This window comes from Cricetulus griseus, chromosome 7 (genome assembly GCF_003668045.3).
Source record: "Cricetulus griseus strain 17A/GY chromosome 7, alternate assembly CriGri-PICRH-1.0, whole genome shotgun sequence".
Lineage (NCBI taxonomy): Eukaryota > Metazoa > Chordata > Mammalia > Rodentia > Cricetidae > Cricetulus > Cricetulus griseus.
In genome coordinates this window covers 126,686,604-126,705,851 of record NC_048600.1, presented here as the reverse complement: position 1 = coordinate 126,705,851, position 19,248 = coordinate 126,686,604, and the positions used below count along the sequence as shown (strand labels likewise).

General features: G+C 51.0%; 1 protein-coding gene across 2 annotated transcripts in view; it reads left to right on the top strand.

Annotated features, from left to right (window-relative positions):
- Sdk2 (sidekick cell adhesion molecule 2) overlaps positions 1-19,248 on the top strand; it is a 277,455-nt gene that overhangs the window by 59,964 nt on the left and 198,243 nt on the right. The gene's annotated exons all lie outside the window — the stretch shown is intronic.

The following is a 19,248-nucleotide window of genomic DNA, read 5'->3' as shown; positions in this document are numbered from 1 at the left end:
CACACACACACACACACACACACACACACCACAAGCGCACTGTTTTCCGATGCCGAGAGAAGCCAGCATTCTGCCATCTGTAGGCACCAGGGATGCTTCCGGGTTACTCAGGCCATGAGGGGTCACAGGTGCAGTGCCTACTGCAGGCTGGTGCCTAGATGGCTCCGGTGAATTGGGCCTCGCTGGTCCTCCACCTCTAAGTGTCTCTTCTGTCTTCCTGCGTCCCGTGGGCTGACCCAGTACTCCGTGGCCTGCCCAGATCTTCTGCAGGGTCAGTACTGGGCAGCTTCTCCCATCTGTAGAATGCGCTCTTCATCCTTGGGGTATCCTTCTGTCCTTGGTGCTGCCTGTCTCATCCTAGGCACCATCTTTACCCTCTTGCTTCCCAGCTTGCTTAGTATTCATCTATCCCAGACACTTCCTTTTTGCCTCGGGCACTTAGCAGCTGTTGGCGTTTTCTTTAATGGGTACCAACCTATTGTCCTGTTCCAACCTTCAGTGAATCTTTTTTCTTCCATCTTGCCCATATGTCTTGCCCAGGTCCTTTCCCTGTACCCCCATCTCATTACCAGGGGTGGAGGCTGCCCACAGAGCACTTTGCCATGTTTCTTTACTCCCTGAGTCTGTAAGCCTCTGGGGACCAGGCCTCACTCTGTGAGCCCCAGCCCCCAGATCTCATTCCTATTCCTCTCCTGGGCCTGGCATGGCTGTGTCGCAGGCGTCTGGGTGCATGCTCTATCTCCCACGCTAGGATCAGCTCCTCGAGCACAGCAATTGTCTATTCATCTTTAGTTCCATAATTACAAAGACAACAATCCTATCGCGCCTGCCAAGTGCCAGGCGCAGTCCTGAGAGCTTTATACATATTAACTCGCTTAATCCTGACCCCGCCCCCGGAAGCAGATGTGATGATGACCCTGGTCTACAGACACAGTAGAAACACACAGAGAGGTGAAGTGATGCGTGTGGCAGGTTCTGTGGCCAGCATGAAGCAGAGCTTTAGTGCCACATGGGTGTGATCCAATGTGCCAGGTTCAGAGTAACTTATGAAGCCTGGGGAATGACTTGGACAGACGCAGGCAGGGTCTGTGAGGGAGATGCCTAAGGGTTTCTTCTAGTTTCTAGTATAAGAATGATTACAGGTCTAGCTAGAGCTCAGCCAGTTGTGTGTGTGTGTGTGTGTGTGTGTGTGTGTGTGTGTGTGTGTGTGTGTGTGTAGTCATCCATCATCCATCTGTATCTGTGTGTGGAAGCCAGAAGGCAAGCTCAGCTATTATCCCTCAAGACACTGTCCACCCTGCTTTAGGGGACAAGATATCTCATTGACCTGGAGCTCTGTAAGTGGGACTGGTGACCTTCAGGCATCCCTCTGTTGAGGCCTCCCTAGTGCTGGGATTACAAGGGTGTACACCATGCCTGGCTTTTATTTTAAAAAGTGGGTTCTGGGGATAGAACTCAGATCCTCATGCTTCCCTGCAAACACCTTACTAACTGAACCATCTCCCCAGCTCTCGGGCCAGGGTTTCGACCTTTGCAGCCTCCCTATCAGGTTAGATAGGTGTCTCAGCCCAGCACAAGCACCAAGTGGTAGAACCTGGATTGTTTGGTTCCTGAAGGACCCACACATCCAGCAGACGCCCAAGGCTGTGTCCAGCTCAAGCTCTCACAAGGAATCACCGAAAGACTAAGCAGGGGCCAACTGGCTTCCCTGGGGCCAGTCTGTGCTGAGATACAGATGTGAACTCTTGGCTGGTGTCCCCTCCAATCCCAGAGGCCTCTGGGGTGTCCCCTAAGCATCCACTAGAGAGCTGGATGTCCCATGACTTAGGACCCACTTGGTTAATTTCTTCCTGAGCCGAATCAGTGTGAGCACCTGATGCCTGACACAAGCTGTGGTGACAGGAGGTGTCTAGAGGCACATGGGTGGAGAGGCAGGGGCAGGGTGCCAGCTTGGAATTAAATGTTTATTAAGTTGGAGCAAGATGGTTAGTTAGCACACCTACTGCTTCAGAGGGGAGGTGGTGGAGGGGATGCTGTGCCCCTGGGGGACCTTTTCCTCTTGACTGACAGTGGAGCCTGATGGGGAGGTGGAGCTGGCCCTTCCGGGGATTGCTCCACCTCTCCCCCACCCCCATCCCCACCAGGTAATAATCACACAGAGTTGTTACTGCTGGGAGAAGTAGCTCATAAGATGTGAGACCCATAGGTTGAAGGCACAGATGAGGAAGGGGAGGGAGGGAGAGGAAGGAGGGAGGGAGGGAGGGAGGGGTGCCGTGTACCTGTGTATGTGTAGTATGTATGTATATGTGTAATGTCATGTGTGACCTGGTCTTCTGTCTGATTTGCCTTCTCCACACTGACCGATGAGTCAATCGATTTGAAAATTATTAAACATCTCATTTAATAACTGTTAAGCATCTCCTATGTACCAGACACTGGTTTAGGGCTATGGGTTCAGGGATGAAATGATGCCGAGGAGAGTCCTTACCTTCCTAGTGTTTGCACTGGAAGGATGAGCGATGAGAGAAATAGCGATGCCGTAACCTGTCGAGGTTGGACATGCCACTGCAGCCACTGCAGCTGGGATAGCTGAGAAGGGACTTTCCCAAGAGGTGTCACTGGCACAGTTGCCCTGATGAAGTGGGCTGAGGGGAGGCTGAGGGACCCTAAGAGCCAGTCCTGATAAAGGACCCAGCGTGGCATGTGATGAATTCAGAAGGGAGCCCTGCAGAGGGTCTAGAGAGATAAGGACCAGCACCAGTCCAGCGGGACTTTCACCACAGCCATGTGGACTCAACGTTTTACTCTTCACAGGAGGGGATTCCTGCCATTGATATGATTTTTGCATTCAGTTGAGCCCTCTGGGTCACAGTGACAGAGGTGCAGCACATGGCAGAGGAGGCTGTAGTACTGCCGGTGATGGTGGTGGCCCCAGCGGGTGTCTCCCTGCTGGCACAGGGTGGTGAGAAGTCCTTATGTTCAAAGGGCCTTTGAGAGGTGGAGCTTGGAGGAAGGTCTGTGCTGATGCACTGGGGATGAGGCAATGAGAGGACCAAAGGTGAGGCTAGAGTTTGGGGGTCCCAGCGACTGGATGAATGGTAAAGGTGTCCATTCCTAAGACAGAGTAGACGTAGGGGAAGCTGGATTGGAAGGTGACTCAGAGAGGCCAATGGGTCATAGGATGGGCAAGAGACACTGTCCTTACTCTTTTGTGAGACTTAGGTAGAGACCCGGGGGCTGAGTCCCCATGGAAACCTGTCTGTTTCCTTCTTAGTCACATCATTGGACACAAAAGAGCAATCCTGACCACTTCCTACAGCTGAGTCCTGTGTCCCCTCAGGGCTCCACTGAGGTAGACGAAAGTAGCTGAAGTTTGTCCAGGTTCCAGGAAAGTGTCCAGGCTGTGGTGGCTAGAAGCCAAGGGTGAAGAAGAACCATTCCACAACCACATGGTCAGCCCCGAGAGAAGGTGGTGCTGTCCTATGGTAGCAGGACCATGGAGCAGCTTCTCACTCATTTGTCCAAACAGTCATCAGCATACTTACAACTTTTCTCAGTGTCGTGACACAGTACCTAACAAAAGCGACTTGATGAGGTATTCGGGTTCACTGTTCTGGGAGCATCATCTTCTCTAGTCATTCACGTATTCATTCATCTGTCCATTCAAGTTTTCACCCTATGCTACCATTGCCTAGGCATAGGCTCACTATTGAGATAAATAAATAGGTAAAAATAAATAAATAAAAAGAACGAGCAGGCCCCTGTGTGTGCCGTCTAGTTTTGCATCAACTTGACACAAGCTAGAGCCATCTGGAAGGGAAGATGACATCTCAATCTCTCAATTGAGAAAATGTCTCCATAAGATCTGGTTGTAGGGCATTTTTTTTTAATTAGTGACTGATGGGGGAGGGCCCAGCCCATGGATGGCAGTGCCACCCATGGGCTGGTGGTCTTGGGTTCTATAAGAAAGCAGACTGAGCAAGCAATGATGAGAAAGCCAGTAAGGAGCACTTCTCCAAGGCCTCTGCATGAGTTCCTGCCTCTGGGTTCCTGTCCTGTTTGAGTTCCTATCCTGACTTCTTTTAGTTATGGACTACCAAGTGGAAGTGTATGCTAAGTGAACCCTTTCCTCCCCAAGCTGCTTTGTTCATGGTGTCTCATCACAGAAATGGTAACTCTAACTAGAACATTGTGTTGGTTAGTTTTTTGTCAACTTTACACAAGCTTAGTCATCTGGCAAGGAGCGCCTTTAATTGAGTAAATACCTCCATCAGATTGGCCTGTCAGCAAGTCTGTGGGTGGCGTCACCCTTTGAGGGTCTGAGTTGGTATAATTGAGCAAGCTGAATGAGGCAAAGGGAGCAAGTCAGTAAGCCATGTTCCTCCTCTGTACGTGGTCTCTATCTCAGTTTGTGCCTCTAGGTTCTTTTCCTGCTTGAGTTCCTGCCTCGACTTCCCTCGGTGATGAACTGCGATTGGGGGAGCAAATAAACCCTTTCCTCCCCAAGCTGCTTTGGTTGTGGTGTTCTTCACAGCAATAGAAGGCAAACTAGGACAGTGTCGTCTGTGTAGAATCCTGACAATACTGAGGAAAAATGGGTGGTGTGCAACTAACTACAGTTATGAAACTAACTCCATATGAGATGAAAATGTCATATATGCTAAGGGGGAAAAGACCGGGGTCACTAGAGATGGGACTGGGACCATCAAGGCCTTGAAAGTGGTAGCATCGGCAGCTCAGAGGGGGGTTGGGTGCTCTGGGTGCCGTGAGTCAGTGTCATGCCATCATGTCCCCTGGGCGTGTCTCCACTTCGTCCTACTCCAAGGTGCTGCAGCCCCTGGTAGGTGGGAGCTACGGCAGGGTGGGACAGCTTTGCACCCCACAGCACCCACCCCAGTGGGATAAGGATCAGTGGATTCAACTCTGACTTCTCTGCTGGAGCCCTGGGTAGGATTTTGCTAGGGCTGAAGTGAAATCCTTTGGGAAACGGTGGATGTATGGGAGACACCTGGATTGATTCCTGAAGGCTTGCCTGCCTGAGGTTTAGGCTCTAGCAATGACCATCATCCCCAAGGTTAGTTGGGATGCCACCACCAGTAAGAGGAAGAAAGTCTACACAGGGACCAGCCTGACCCATCCTCTCATCCCTAGGGGATCCCTGTAGCCTACTATTCTCCCTTCTGACTGGATGTCAGCATGCCTTGGGAGAGGTTTATCAAAGGGGTAGTGAGTGCTCTGGGCCATAGCGCTGACAGTCCTACAGGCTGGGAGCATCTCAAAGAGGGGAGAGCCATCCATGAGACCCCATGGGACAGAGAGGGCACGTGAGGACAGGCCATTGGCCAGGACCCAACCACACTTACCTTTCCTGGAAGACAGGCCTGGGGGGCATAGGAGGCTGTGTTTCCAGTAAGAAGACAGAGTCAGGCTGGGCACACACACCCTTACTCAGAGGAGGGAGCTTGGGGCTCCTCGGGAGCCCTAATGACTGCTGTGGAGAGCTGTTTACAGCTAAGTGAGCTGTAATGGCTTTCTGCGGTCATTAGACACAGGCTGCCAGAGCCCTGAGGGGCTGCCTGGCCTGGCTCCCACACACTCCCCCAGGGCCCGGATCAATGAACTCAGGATGGGGCTGGTGGACCTCAGCTCCCTGAGCATAGGTGGCCACTGGGACCACACAACAGCTCACAGGTGTTACACTTGACCTTCGGCCATGCGCAGGACAGCAAAAGAGTGAGTCCCCCCTTCAAGAAGCAAGACTCCTAAGGGAACAGAACATGTGGAGTGAGTCACATTCCTGTAGGTCTGGGCCCAACTTGGAAGGGAGACCACTTTGGGCTGAGTTGGATTCTTTTCAGTGAGTGTTAGGAGGAATCTAGGAGCCTGGGTAAGCAGATCGGGTGCCCCAAAGGGCTCTGGTGTTTAAAACAAGGTCTAACATTGAGCTCAGCTCTGCCCAGGCAAGGGCATTCCTTTTCTGAGCTCCAGTCTCTCCATGTCTAGAACAGAGCTGAAATAGCGCTCTGTGGGGAGCTGTGAGTATGCAGTGACTAGTGTATGCTATGTGCTTGGTGCTTCCCAAGTGCTCAGGGGAGGGTAGCTGCCATGTCATCACCATCACACTGCCACAGCCACTACCAAAATCATTACAGCCATCACCACCCCCACCCCCATTGTCACCATCATCATCAACATCACCATCACAACCATCATCACCATAACCATTATTACCAGCAACATCGCTACCACAACAACTATCACAACAATAGCATTGCCACTGCCACCATCAGTATCACCACCACAAACACCATAGCTACCAACATTACCACTCTCATCACTACCAATGTCATCACGGCCACATATCCACCATTGCTACCATTACCTCATCACCACCACCACCCACTGTGCTTATCACTCTCACCATGACCACCAGCAGCAGCACCATTATCATGCCATTATTTAGCCGTCACCATAAGAGGTAAGCTTATTGGGTCTTCTTTTCTTCTTTTGCTTGTGTTTTTCCTCCAATCTAGTGAAAAACAGCAGAACAAAACTTCTATTAAATTGTTCTGAGACTGAAAAAAAAAAAAAGAAGAAGAAGAAGAAAAAGAAGAAGAAGCCGGGCGTTGGTGGCACACGCCTTTAATCCCAGCACTCGGGAGGCAGAGGCAGGTGGATCTCTGTGAGTTTGAGGCCAGCCTGGTCTCCAGAGCTAGTGCCAGGACAGGCTCCAAAGCTACACAGAAACCCTGTCTTGAAAAACCAAAAGAAAACATTGTTCTGAGACTGTTTATTGCGCATCTTGTCTGTTCTGGAATTTGGGAAACTTCTCCCAACGCCTAATCTATGGGTCACATGATTTCTGGATTAGGTGTTAGGAATAGGGTAGAGATGGCCATATCCTGAAGCCAGGCCATTTCTTTTGTATATCACTCTTTCCTGTTTTTTTCAAATGCCCAGAAATCTCCGGCTGTGTCCTGGTTAATGTGAGTGACACATTGTATCAGTGTGACACAAACTAGAGTCATATGGGAAGTGACTAGCCTGGACTAATCGAGAACCTGTCTCAAAACTTTATTTTCTTTTTTTACTGAGAAGAAAAGAAACTCACTTAGGGTGTCTGAAATGAGATTGTATTGTTTGCCTTCTCCCAACCACTGCCACCAAAATGTCTACCTGGAATGGAACTTTCTAGAGTTCTGTTGCACTGCGGAGTCACTCACAGAACTTAAACCTACAGGTATGTTAGAACAGTTACATAGTTACAGACAGAACAAAGTCTTTATGTTTTTCCTTCTGGTGTTTCAAGACAAGGTCTCTCTATGTAGCCCTGGATGTCTGAGAACTCTAGCTAGACCAGGCTGGCCTCGAACTCACAGAGATCCTCCTGCCTCTACCTCTACCTCCCAAGTGCTGGGATTGAAAGCATGTGCCACCATTCCCGGCTACAAGTAATTTTTAAATGTTATTAATTCCACTAAGATGTTTGAGGTGTAATGTAATTTATAAAATCAGATCTGCCGATTCCTTGCCAGCAACAGGGAGCAGATAAAGCTTTATTGGCTGGAAATTGCCTGTGACTGGCTTGGGCCTTCATTCCGGGAGACAGCACCTGCCCAAGCCTACTTCCAGCGGTGGGCAAATGACCATGGTGGAGGTGTGTGGCGGCAGAGCCCCACCCCACCTGCCATCCCCCTCTTCTCTGCAGTCTAAGTTGGCCGTTTAGCTGGGAACTCTAGATTCCTCTGAGTTGTGCAGCCTCAGCTCCCTCCGTTGCCTCACCTGGAGCTAGAGCATGAAAGAGACCCATCTTGCAGAGCTGCTCTTAGAGAAACCTAAAAAGGACAGGCAGAACGGAGACTCAGCATTTACAGGGCCAGTGGTCCATTCTGAAGTGTGCCCTTGTGGTTCTTGGTCCTTCACTCCTTCTGTCTCTACCAAGCTTAGCTTCTCTCTCCTTCCTGGCTATCACATCCCAATATCTACCCTCACCTTCCCTGTCCTCAGCCCTCACCTAGTGACCTATACAGACACCAGGGGCACCCTCCTAGCCCCCTCCATGCCTGACACCTTCTCGTTCCCTCTTACACAGTAGCATGTCTTTTTTTCCCTTTGAGACATGGTCTCACTATGTAGCCCAGGCTAGCCTAGAACTTAATGATCCTCCTGCCTCAGACAGGACCAAAAACATGTGCTACCACACCTAGCTCATGTCTCTTTGTCCTTTGAGCCATCTCGGGCCTCATGCGTCCTTGGACGGCATGTCCCCGCTTGCCTCTCTCATTTTTGCCTGGGGAAGGAGAGAGTTAATGGGATCTAAAAATAACAGAGAACAGGAGCCAGCACAAAATTTAAGGAGGTGCCCCTGAAACACAGCAATCAAGTCCAATAATATTTTAATGTAATATTAGATAGTCCAAATGAATGCGAACATCCCCAGATGAACCGAGTATCAAAGCGTTCCGTGGAAATAGGACTCGCTCTTCCGCTTTCTGGGTTCCCCCAGCTCCATCATAGCCCATCTCTATCAAACGCTTTGATGTCTCCATCTTTGTGTGACTTTTCATATTAATTTGGAAGGGCCACATTGAGGAATCATTTGTCTTAAATGAACAGTTGGGTATCTCGCTCTCTCCATCTCATCCCAAGCTCCCCAACAGAAGGTCCTCAAGTGCAGGAAGTTCACTCAACGGAAGCATCCTAGGGTCTCCACACTGACAAGTGTTGTTGTTGTTCCTAGTCCAGTTTCATGGCTATTGGAGGTCCAGTCCTGCGTCACATGCAGAAAGAACTTGAGCTGTGATACACCAACCCCAAGTGTTCCCAAAGAACCTCTGTGCTTTATACCTCAAGGGTCCATAATGACAGCTCTATAGTACTGCTTGAACAAGAAAGCCAAATACTCTACAGTTTACAATACTTCTCCACAGCCATGCTACCTTGTGGATATCTCCTCCCATGGGCCCCGTGCTGGCATCTTCTGTTCCCACCCAGCCTCTTTTTAGTCTGTCTCCTCTACCTCCCACAGCCCTTCAGTGTCATCATCTTCTGTATGAAACCTGACCACAGGGTGAGGCAAATGGGGGGGAGAAGGCCATCTGGAGGGTGCCCAGCCCCAATGACCCTGTCATCGTCTCCCTGTCCTGTCCACAGCTATCCACCGCAGCTATCTTTCCAGTTCCAAAATAACTCTCCCAGCTCCTCCCTTGACCCCTTCTCAGCCACAGCTAGCAATGGCAAGTTGTGGAGATGGGTGGAGAAGTTGCCAGGTCCCCAAAAGCTTGGGCAGAGGAGGTGGAAGCAAGCAGGTCTCTCTCCTTCCTGAACCTGTGTGCAGTGAGGGGAGAGGGCTGCCAGGGTTTGTCTGTGCCAAATCCAGGTGCTCCCTGCCAGCCACCCAGTGGAATGTGGAGTTTCTCTGTTGGCAGCTGACCTGTACCCCTCCCCCTGTTTCATTCTGTGCTTGGAGACAGATGCTGCTGAGTGGCCCTGAGGCTGAGGTCTGCAGCCTGGTGCTTGGTGTGGTCTGGATGCAAAGAGACAGAGCAGCAAGAAGAAGAAATTCCTAGAAAGAAAAAGGATGGGGACCTAGCAGGGAAGTCTAGGAAGACAACAGGGGTTGGGGGGTGTCCACTACCATTCCTACCGTGATGTCCCAAGGTGCCTGTGCCTGTGTGATGCCTCCACAGAAGAGGCCAGGGCAGATCCCGCTGAGGGCAGCAAGTCTGTACTCCTGGAGTTCAGGACTTTCCTCCGTGACAAGGGGAAATGCTTATGGTGGATCTGTAATGGGGAGGAACCCCATGTGCTCCGTGGAAAGAGCAGCTCCAGTTATGAGGGAGGGAGAGAGGAAAGAAGGGAACAAGGGAGTAAGGGAAGGAAAGAACATTCTTTCAAGGCGCCACAGTTGCCATAAAGCTCTGACCTAGACCTTGGTGAGGTGGCCTGGTCCAACAGGGCCGGCTCACGTGTGTGGAGCCCATGCTTGTTATTCCATGAGCTTCACCCACGTAAATATTCCTGCTATGTGGGACACATTACTATTTCCATTTTACAGACAAGGTGACTAAAGCCCAGAGAAGTGAAGTAATTCGCCTGTGTCACACAGCTGGGATACTCTGAAGCCGTTAGACCCAAAGCTGGCTGCCCCTGGGTCTGCACACTCTAGCTGGTGCTGGGGACACTTGTGAGGGGGATTCACTGAAGGTGGGTTGTCCCTTCAGTGCAGCCTCTAACCAGACACATGCTCTAAGGCTGGGATGGATGGCTCGTGTTTTTTGAATAGTTAAAGTTTCCATGGTAATCATTATCCCCTTGTCCAGAGGGGCCACACCTGGCTCTCCAGAACAGGCTGACTCCCCTACCCGCCCCACCCCAGGACTAGGCTACCATTTCCCTCACACAGCTAAAGAGAGCTGGCTGCTTCATTTGGTCCTTCATTTCAAACCCAGGGCTCTCCCAGGCCAGGCTCACCAGCTCCCAGCATTGCTCGTGGCAGCTGGAGGCTGGGGCTTTTCCACCCTGGAGATCTGTTTTTGGAAAGACTTTGCTGCATGCCTTGCTGATCACCTCCAGGGTGACTGTGCTTCTGTCTCCTGGTCAGGAGAGTGATGTCCACCCTCTGTCACTTCCCATTAGTGACTCCTGCAAGGTGGCATTGCCTTGCCAACTGTCTACCAAGCCCAGAACCTCCTGGATAGTGCCCCTGTGTCTCCTAAAGCCCTAGGCCCATCCCTGTAGCCCAGGAGCCCATTGGGTCCCACTGTGTGCCCACCCCCCTCTCTGCAGGGACTGTCCACTGCCTCGGAGCAGCTGAAAGACTGTGCCCTCATCCTTCTCTTCCCTCTGTCTCAATCTCGAGGCCCTTTTCCTTTGGTGTGAAGCTCTGAGGCCTGAACCCTCCCCAGGTGTTTAGACTCTGCATCGTTTCAAGTCAGTGTTTGCATTTTATAAAAGGGAAGCCATCCTGTCTGTGGAATGTTAAGTGGCTCAGGCAGCTTTGGGAGACAGACTTGTGAATTCATCGACATCTGCCCATGTGATCTAAGAGCCCCGCAGCCCCACAGCCCCACAGCCCCGCAGCCCCGCAGCCCTGCAGCCCCACAGTTGTCTCCCCACCTAGGCCCTTCCTCATCCTACCCAGCTGAGCTCTGGAACTCTGAGACAGAGAGGCTGCCCAGCCATGCTTGTCCAGTGACTAGAAGAATTGCCTTTGAGGCCCAGGGCAGATGCCTGGCTGAGATCATGGGCAAGCAAATCCCTTTCTCTCACAGGTCTTTCTTAACATCCCTGGTAATGGGGTAAAGGACAAACTATGGAGTGTCCATGGCCTGTTCTTCTTGAGTGCCTGATCTAGGCTGGCCCACCAGCCTCCCATCTATGTGGCCCCCTTAGCAGGGACTGAATCTTCTTGGGTTTAGCAAGGCCAGTTCCTGACACTCTTCAGGACTAGCTCAAGACCAGGTTCCCCACAAGGCCCCTGCTGGTTCATCACCATAGACAGCACCTCCGTTACCCCACTCCTCCCTGGCCCCTATCATACCCCATGCTTTACTGCAGCCTTCTTCAAGACAGAACCATACGCCTGTAACCACCAGGTTAGGACGAGGCACACCATTCAGTGCTGTAAACTCTCAGAAGACCTAGGGATGTGATGGGATTGGCTTCCTCCCAGCCCAATTCCCAGGCCCTCTGGGTGTTATAACCCGGCTTCAGAACACCAAGAGTGCTCCCAAAAATGGAATAGACACCTTCCTAGAGTAGAGAATTCAGTTTCAATCCTGGAACAAAACCCACACTCGATTCATGAGCTATGTAGCACTGCACCCCAGAATAGCTTGTGCGTTAGTGTGAATAGATACCTAGCAAGCATGACAACACAGAGATAGGGTAAAGGGGAATGTGTGGATTCAATCAGAGCGGACTTCCTGGAGAAGGGGACCTGGAGCCTGGACTTGATGCACAGAACTCATGCTTCTAGAGAAGGAGAAGAATGTACCCAAAGAAGAGGAAGGGATGTCTACACAAATGTGAGCATGTGTTTGGGAGACCCATTACAAATACCAGCCTGAGGGATTGGGGCTTCCCACAGTTTTGGAGATTCGACCCCTAAGGATGAGTATTGAGAGAGTCAATTTCCTCTGAGGCCTCTCTCCTTGGTCTCTTTATGTCAAATGTCAAACAGTCACTCCTAACCCATGGCATGTGGCATGGCATAAAATGCCAATTCCCAGAGGTGAGGAAGATCTTTCCAATGTCCCCAGCAGCCTAAAGTCACTGGAAAGAGCAGATGACCTGAGATGGAATGATGTTGACAGTGGGTCCACTCTAGGGTTAAGGGCTTCTGGATGACCCCCTCCATGGGAGATTTAGGATCCTAGCCCCTCTGTGACCTCCTCGCTAGCCCATCTTCCTATGCTGTCTCCCACTGAGAGCAGCATACGCCAGTAGGAAGGAGCCAGGGTTTCAAGAGGACATGTTAGAGCCATCAAATGCATTCCTTTGAAGAGGTTTCTAGAGTCAGGCTTGCAGCTGGGGAGGGGGATCACTGAGGACTCTCCCAGAGATCTCAGGGAAACCTAGGACTCAGAGGAAGCTAGACACACACCTCCGCTTACACTCCAAGGGAAGGGACAATCTGTGTCCCCTGAGCTCAGGGTCATCTTCAGCTATACAGCAGCCAGTTTGAGGCTAGCCTGGGATCATGGGAACCTATCTCAAAATTTTTTAGAAACTTATTTTATTTTTTAAATTGTGTGTGTATACATGAGTGTGTACATGTGTGTGTGTGTGTGTGTGTGTGTGTGTGTGTGTGTATGTGTGTGTGCGCATGTGTGTGCATGTTCGAGCACTAGTGCTAATCTTGTGGAGGCCAGTGGTGTTGGATTCCCCCTCGGGGTTGAAGTTACAGACAGTTTCGAGCTGCCTGGCATGGATACTGGGAATTGAACTCGGGTCCTCTACAAGAGCAGTATATGCTCATAATCACTGAGCCATCTCTCCAGCCCCTAAATTTTTCTTAATAAACTCCAAGTTTGCTTCTAAATTGAAAAAGTAATAAGAGTTCCAAGGTCACCATGGGAACCCTTGTATTAAGTAAATGATGTACAGAGATAAAATCTTGACTCTGGAAATGGTGGGCCAACATCAGCCTCCCCATGGGAGGTTCCCTGGGCTCTGGGCACTGACTGCCGGGGGCTATTCCACTCCTCCAGATCTTGGCTCTGATGAAATCTAGAAAGACTACACACTTAATCCTGGTGAGTGGGTGTCTCAAATTCAGCACCACTTCCATGCCTTGAGGAGGGGGTCATGAACTCTCTTCCTTTCCATCCCCCGATCATCTATCAGTCCATCCATTCAGAAAAGCATTGTAAATCTGTGACACCTGCCCTGGCCCTAGAGTGCAGGGGCTCAGTGTAGCACACACCTAGGGCATAGATAGTGTCTCTCCTCAGCAGTTCCCTGCCAATAACTGTCCCTATCTCTTGAGTGCCAGCCAGAAGGCTGGGGTAAAACACTCTTGAGCTGAGGTGCTTGCCAGGCAAGGAATTAAAGTGCAGAGTAAATGAAACCAGAGAAGACATGCCAGGGGGTCAGTTCCAAAGAAACTCTGCCAGAGACACAGCCCACACCATGCCACAGTGGCTGGCACCACGTTGACATCAGCTGCAGGCTCTGCAGTCGGCTGGGCCAAGTTCAAATCCTGTTCCCTGACATCCTGCCGTGGTGATCTAGCACAGGCCACTTAAGTCTTTCTTCTTGTCACTGACATAAGATGGGGCCCAATGGTGGAGTGCTTGCCTCATATGTATGAAGCTATAGTTTGGATGCCCAGGACACAAAAGAAAGAAATAAGATGTAAAAGTGAGCATGGCCATACTGCCTACCTGGTTACTTGGGTGCTAGGAAGTGAGGCCAGGTGGCAGACAATGGACACCCAGTGCACGTGGCTTCTTGTAATGTTTGACTTAACACAGAGAGGCTAAAAGACAGAGGATCAGAGGCCCTTTGTGCCCTGGGCTCTTGTTCCTCCAGCAACAGGCTGGTTTTATCGCATGGTGTCTCTGCCCAGCTTTCTACCCTCTCCAAATGATCCGAGATTCTGGCTTTGGCTCAGATGAATATGATGTCGGCCTGTATGAAAGGGTGGGAGCTCCTGCTTTACTCCCTGGGTGCAAATGACCCTGCACTGCTAGGCTCCTACTCTGTGCCCATGAACACAGCCAAGGAAGTAAAGAGGGTTGCCAGGAGAGACAGGGTGACTCTGGGTACTCACCAAGACCCTCAATGGCCAAATGCAGACACACCCTCCAGCTGCTCCCTCCCAGGCTGGTTCCTCCACTGTTCACCCATTCCTCCCAGCTTGAGGGTGTCCACCTCCATCACCCCAACCCTGCCACACTGCTTATGACACAGATGTCATGAGTCCTCACCAAGCTGCCTTAACATGAGGGAATTCTATCTCAAATATGTTGCACAAATGAATAATAAAAACAAAGGAAAATTACCCTCTTTATTGAAACTCATTTTATGAATAAAACAATTATTCTGGTAATTGAAAAAATGTGTCGTTAAATTAAATGCAGTGGTTCCTATTAAAATTTTAGTGCGTTTTTGCTGCTGCCGGCTAGAGGCTGGTAATTATAGTCAAGAGTTTTGCTTTCTCTTTATTGTTTTTTAATCTCTCTGTGCTGCGGATCTCCAACGATATTTTATGTCAAAGAGATTTAGAACTGTGCCCCAGAAGGGGGGGTGAAGCTGGCCGAGGGAGGGGGAGGCTAGCAGGGGGGCTACAGCGACATCTGCCTCTGACTTGGAGCTTGCCTGTCATTCCAGATGTCCAACAGTTTTGGTTGGTCTCTTCACCCATCTGTCAGCCTAACGTCCAATCACAGCCCTCTAAATGTAGTTCCCGCCCCTCCACTCTCCTCCCTGACAGAAGCAACTGAAGTAAGATGCCCAGGATGCCTGGGTCTCACTGTCTCTTGGAACCTAGGTTTGGAAAGCTGCAAGGTGAAGTGGGTGGGGCCAACCAGCTAAGGCTCCTCCTTCCTTAGGGGTGGGGTGGTTGAAGAAGGGTATGTCACCTTGGGGTTGTAATCATATTGAGGAGCAGGCATGTCCCTGCCCTTCCCACAACCTTATCCTTAATTGGCAGCCTAGCCTCTGTCAATGACGGTGGAAAGGGAAGAGAAGGAAGGTTGTATGGCAGCCTCCTTTGTATAGAGTGGGCTGAAGAGGAGAATGGACAGGAAAGTGCCCAAGAAAAGTTGTTATGTGTCCTTCCCAGCCCCTGTCCACTCCTAAATCCGTAATGCAAATAGTAGGCGAGGTCCCCCAGAGCATCACAGCTTCTGCTCCCGCACTGGCAGGAGCCTCGAAACTCCAGACCCGCCATGACTGCCCTTGATGTGTTATATGTTTCTGGCTTGCTCCATTCTGTTCTTTGTCTAGGAGATTAAGCTCCTGGTGGGCAAGGTCTCTGGCTGCAGCAGCGTGCCACTGGGAGCTGATGGATGGAGCTGGGCTGGGAGCATCCTGACATTTATCTCTAAGACACCAGGAGTTGATTAGGAGCCAGATGCCATTGTCCAGTGATGTCAGATGAAGCCTGGGCACCCCAGGCAGTAAGGGAGGCAGGGTGAACCAGAGCTCTGGCTGGTATGCCATCTTGCTCCCCTGTGCCCACCTGGACTGTTGCTTTGTAGATCCTTTTCTCGGCTTTGCTATAGTTCAACCTGAATTGCAAGGATCTCTCTGCTCAGTGTCCTGGTCTCTGAAATTAGCTGGCTTCAGTCTGGGCTTAGCTAATGGGAAACCCTGGCAGGATATGGGATGTGGAGGAAGAAAGAAGCTGGGTGTTTTTTTTTTAACCCCCTCTTATGTCTATACTGGCACTCCTGTAGGTGGCTAAGTCTGGCTCATGACATCATCTCTCAGTGGCAGGTGATTCATCCTGGTTTTAAGATACCATTTCCTCCCTGACCCCAGCACCTTGGGGGAGACCGAGGCTTCCTGAATTGTCCACCTCTGGGTATTGCCCCATTCGGCTTGGAAGCCCTCCCGTGACCTATAGCCAGTTCCTTGGAGCAAACTTCACTTTTAATACAACAGTTAACTTCTGTTTTCCTAGCAGGACTCTGATGAGGTACCCACCCCGGTAACACCCCAGGAAGGAGGATGGTTAGCCCAGGACTGGGGGCACCCCACTGAGGATGGGAGAGGTTATAATCTCCTGGCTTCCCTCCTCCCTCTCACTTCCTTTAAAGATGTCCCATCCCCCAGGTACAGAGACTATATACAACAGCCGGTCTCCAGAGTCCTTGTCAACTCTCCAAACAAGTCACTCCAGTGTTCAGCCCTTTCTGATTATTGTCAGATGTCAATCCATCTACCCTGGGACAGCTCCACAGCTTACAGGGATAGCGATTTTCCCAGCATGCCAAAAGGATGTGGGGTTTCCTGGGTAAGAAGCATCCAGCAGAGTATATATCAGCACCATTGACCCTGGAGAAGAGTGGCTAAGAGGCCAGGACCCACCCACCTGCCACCCCCTGCCCTCTCCCCTACACTAGATCCTGTTTTGAACTCTAGTGAGCATAGCCCCAAGGCCACTTAGCTCACTCTGACCTGAAAGTGCCCAGGACCTCAGACTAAGGAGGCACATGGCAACCACAGAGAAGCTGAGCCATAGGAAGGGGATCTGGGTGCTGCAGCCAGCTGCCAATGGCCCTGGGATCCCCAGAAGTGGGGGCTCTCATTTGCACGGAGGCGTGAAACAGAGTTGCAGGCAGGTGACAAGCAAGATCTAGAATTCAGCTGCCTCTCTCTCTGTGCCCCTAGCAACATCCATGGTCTCAGTCCTGGCATGATGGTCCCTACCTGGCCTCTCCCTTCAGTCCTGAAGCTGCAGCCAGCATGTTCTTTGGGTTACCTTTTGGTGGCTCCCTCCCTCCCTCCCTCCCTCCTCCCTCCCTCCCTCCCTCCCTCCCTCCCTCCTTCCTTGATTAACCCTCGAACTGCCCTTCTCACTACTTCCCCGGGATCTCTGCTCACTCTGGCATACATAGTGTCCCCTCTGCAGACAGATTTATTATGTTTCTCTCCCACTAAGGCACATGCTACCTCTGGCTTGTGACTCCTTGCATGTCCTTCTGGCTGTGACTAAAGAACACATTTATCTAGAAAACTATCCCTGACTCCTGAAGCCAGGGTTAAAGAGCCTCCCCACCCCCCAACCCCCCCACACACACACAGACACATCACGTTGTGCTGGCTGTGTCTGGGAGGCAGAGGCTGAATTTAGGTTTGTGGTGCCTAGCCCATGCCAGGGACTCATGGTTTTAGGGGTAGATAGATGAGGCATCAAATTGCCTAACCAAAAAAACAATGTGTTCAAGATGAAGAGAACCTGCAGAGCCCAGCGCAAGGACACTATAGAAAGCTTTGTCCAGTATGTGTAGCCCCAGCCAGGCAACCTGCTCTGTGGCAGCCAAGGAGGGCTTCCTGGAAAAAGAGAGAGACCACCCCTCTCTTCCCACCCCTCTTTCCTGGGCCCCCCTCTCTCTCTACTCCTCACCCTTGCTTCTCTGCAGCCCCGGAGCTTCTTCATGAAGGAAACCTGCAGCTTGCTACTCCCCTCCTTAGCAGGAAAATCATCCCTTTATCAGCCAGCAACAGGGCCAGGGAGGGGGCTGCTGGTGTCTGGGCAAACAATGAGAAGACCAATGGCGTCATAGTGACAGGAGTCCTTGCCGTGTCTTCTTAGGAGGCAGCCAGGGTCGTCATTGAAAGTCAGAGTGGCTGAGAAAAAGAGAGATGACAGCAGCTGCTGCTGGTGAGGATGACATTTCTAGGGTGTCTGTGTTGGTGGCTGGAGCCACAGTGGACTTCGCTGGGCCTGGGGAAAGCTAGAGTCTAGGTTCCTGTCCCCAGTGGCCAGTGGCCAACTCGAGTGTGTAGGTCAAAGGCTATAGTGACACAGAGCTGAAAGCTTGCTTGGCAGGTGGGTGTTCTGGTTTATTTCTGTTGCTGTGGTGAAATACCCAGGCAAAGCAACAAAGTGACTTGTTAGCCTTAGAATTCCAGGTTACAGCCCGTTATATCAGGGAAGGAATTTGGAGCAGTTAGTCATATCACATCCAGCATCAAGAGCAGAGAGAGAAATAGTTGCATGAATGTTTTCTTATGCTCAGAGCCTAGGAAATGGTGCTGCCCACAGTGGACCGGGTCTTCCCACATCAGTTAATGTAATAAAGACAATCCCCCACAGATATGCCCACTGATCCACCTGATCTTAATCCCTCATTAAGACTCTTTATCCAGAGCCGGGTGGTGGTGGCACACACCTTTAATCCCAGCACTCAGGAGGCAGAAGCAGGTGGATCTCTGTGAGTTCAAGGCCAGCCTGGTCTACAAGAGCTAGTTCTAAGACTTTATACAGGTGATTCTAAATTGTATCAAGTTGACAGTTAAAACTAATCATCGCAGTAGATAAGAGGGGAGAAGGTCTGGGTTCTCCCAGCTCCATTTCTTCCAAATAGTGTCCAAGTTCAGGGCAGGGCCTGAGGTCGTGCCTTCCCACAGAGCATCCCTGGGCTTTTCTGAGCTCTAAGCTCTGGGGACAGCAGAAAGGAAAGAGGCCCTAGGATGGAATGCCATTCTTGCCCCCTTCTTGCTCTGTGGCATTAGACATGAAGTTCTCTCCACCTCAGTTTCCTCACTGTGTAAAGCAGGATGCTAACACACCAAACTGGGTATGTGAACAGCATCCTCCTGCCCTGTCTGAAGTAGAGAAAGGTCAAGGGGCTTGAGGGACTATTTCTACCCCTTCCCCCGACCGACCGCAGTAGCTCCTGTTCTGCAGACCTGTGTACTCCAACGGCCTCTGCCCCTGCCACTGCCACTCCCCAGGACACACGGCCTGAGCCCCAAAGCCTGCCACCCGTCCAAGCCCTGAGGGAGTAGACACCATGTGGACACTGGCAGTGAAAATTGACATTTACATACACGTGAGAAGACAGGGCCAAAACCCAGCCAGATCTCCTCTAAGTGGACAATATAGCTCCAGAGCCAAGTCCCCCAACTGTCCCATCAAGGCTACACAGGGATGTGACTGAGAGTGCCATCTGGGCCTAGAAAACTTGTGTCCCAGATCTGGTCCTATCAGGCTATGTGGCCCCACCTCTCTGAGCTGCCTATCTCCAGGTCCCTTGAGTCTGTCACCAGCATTTGGAAAAAAATAAA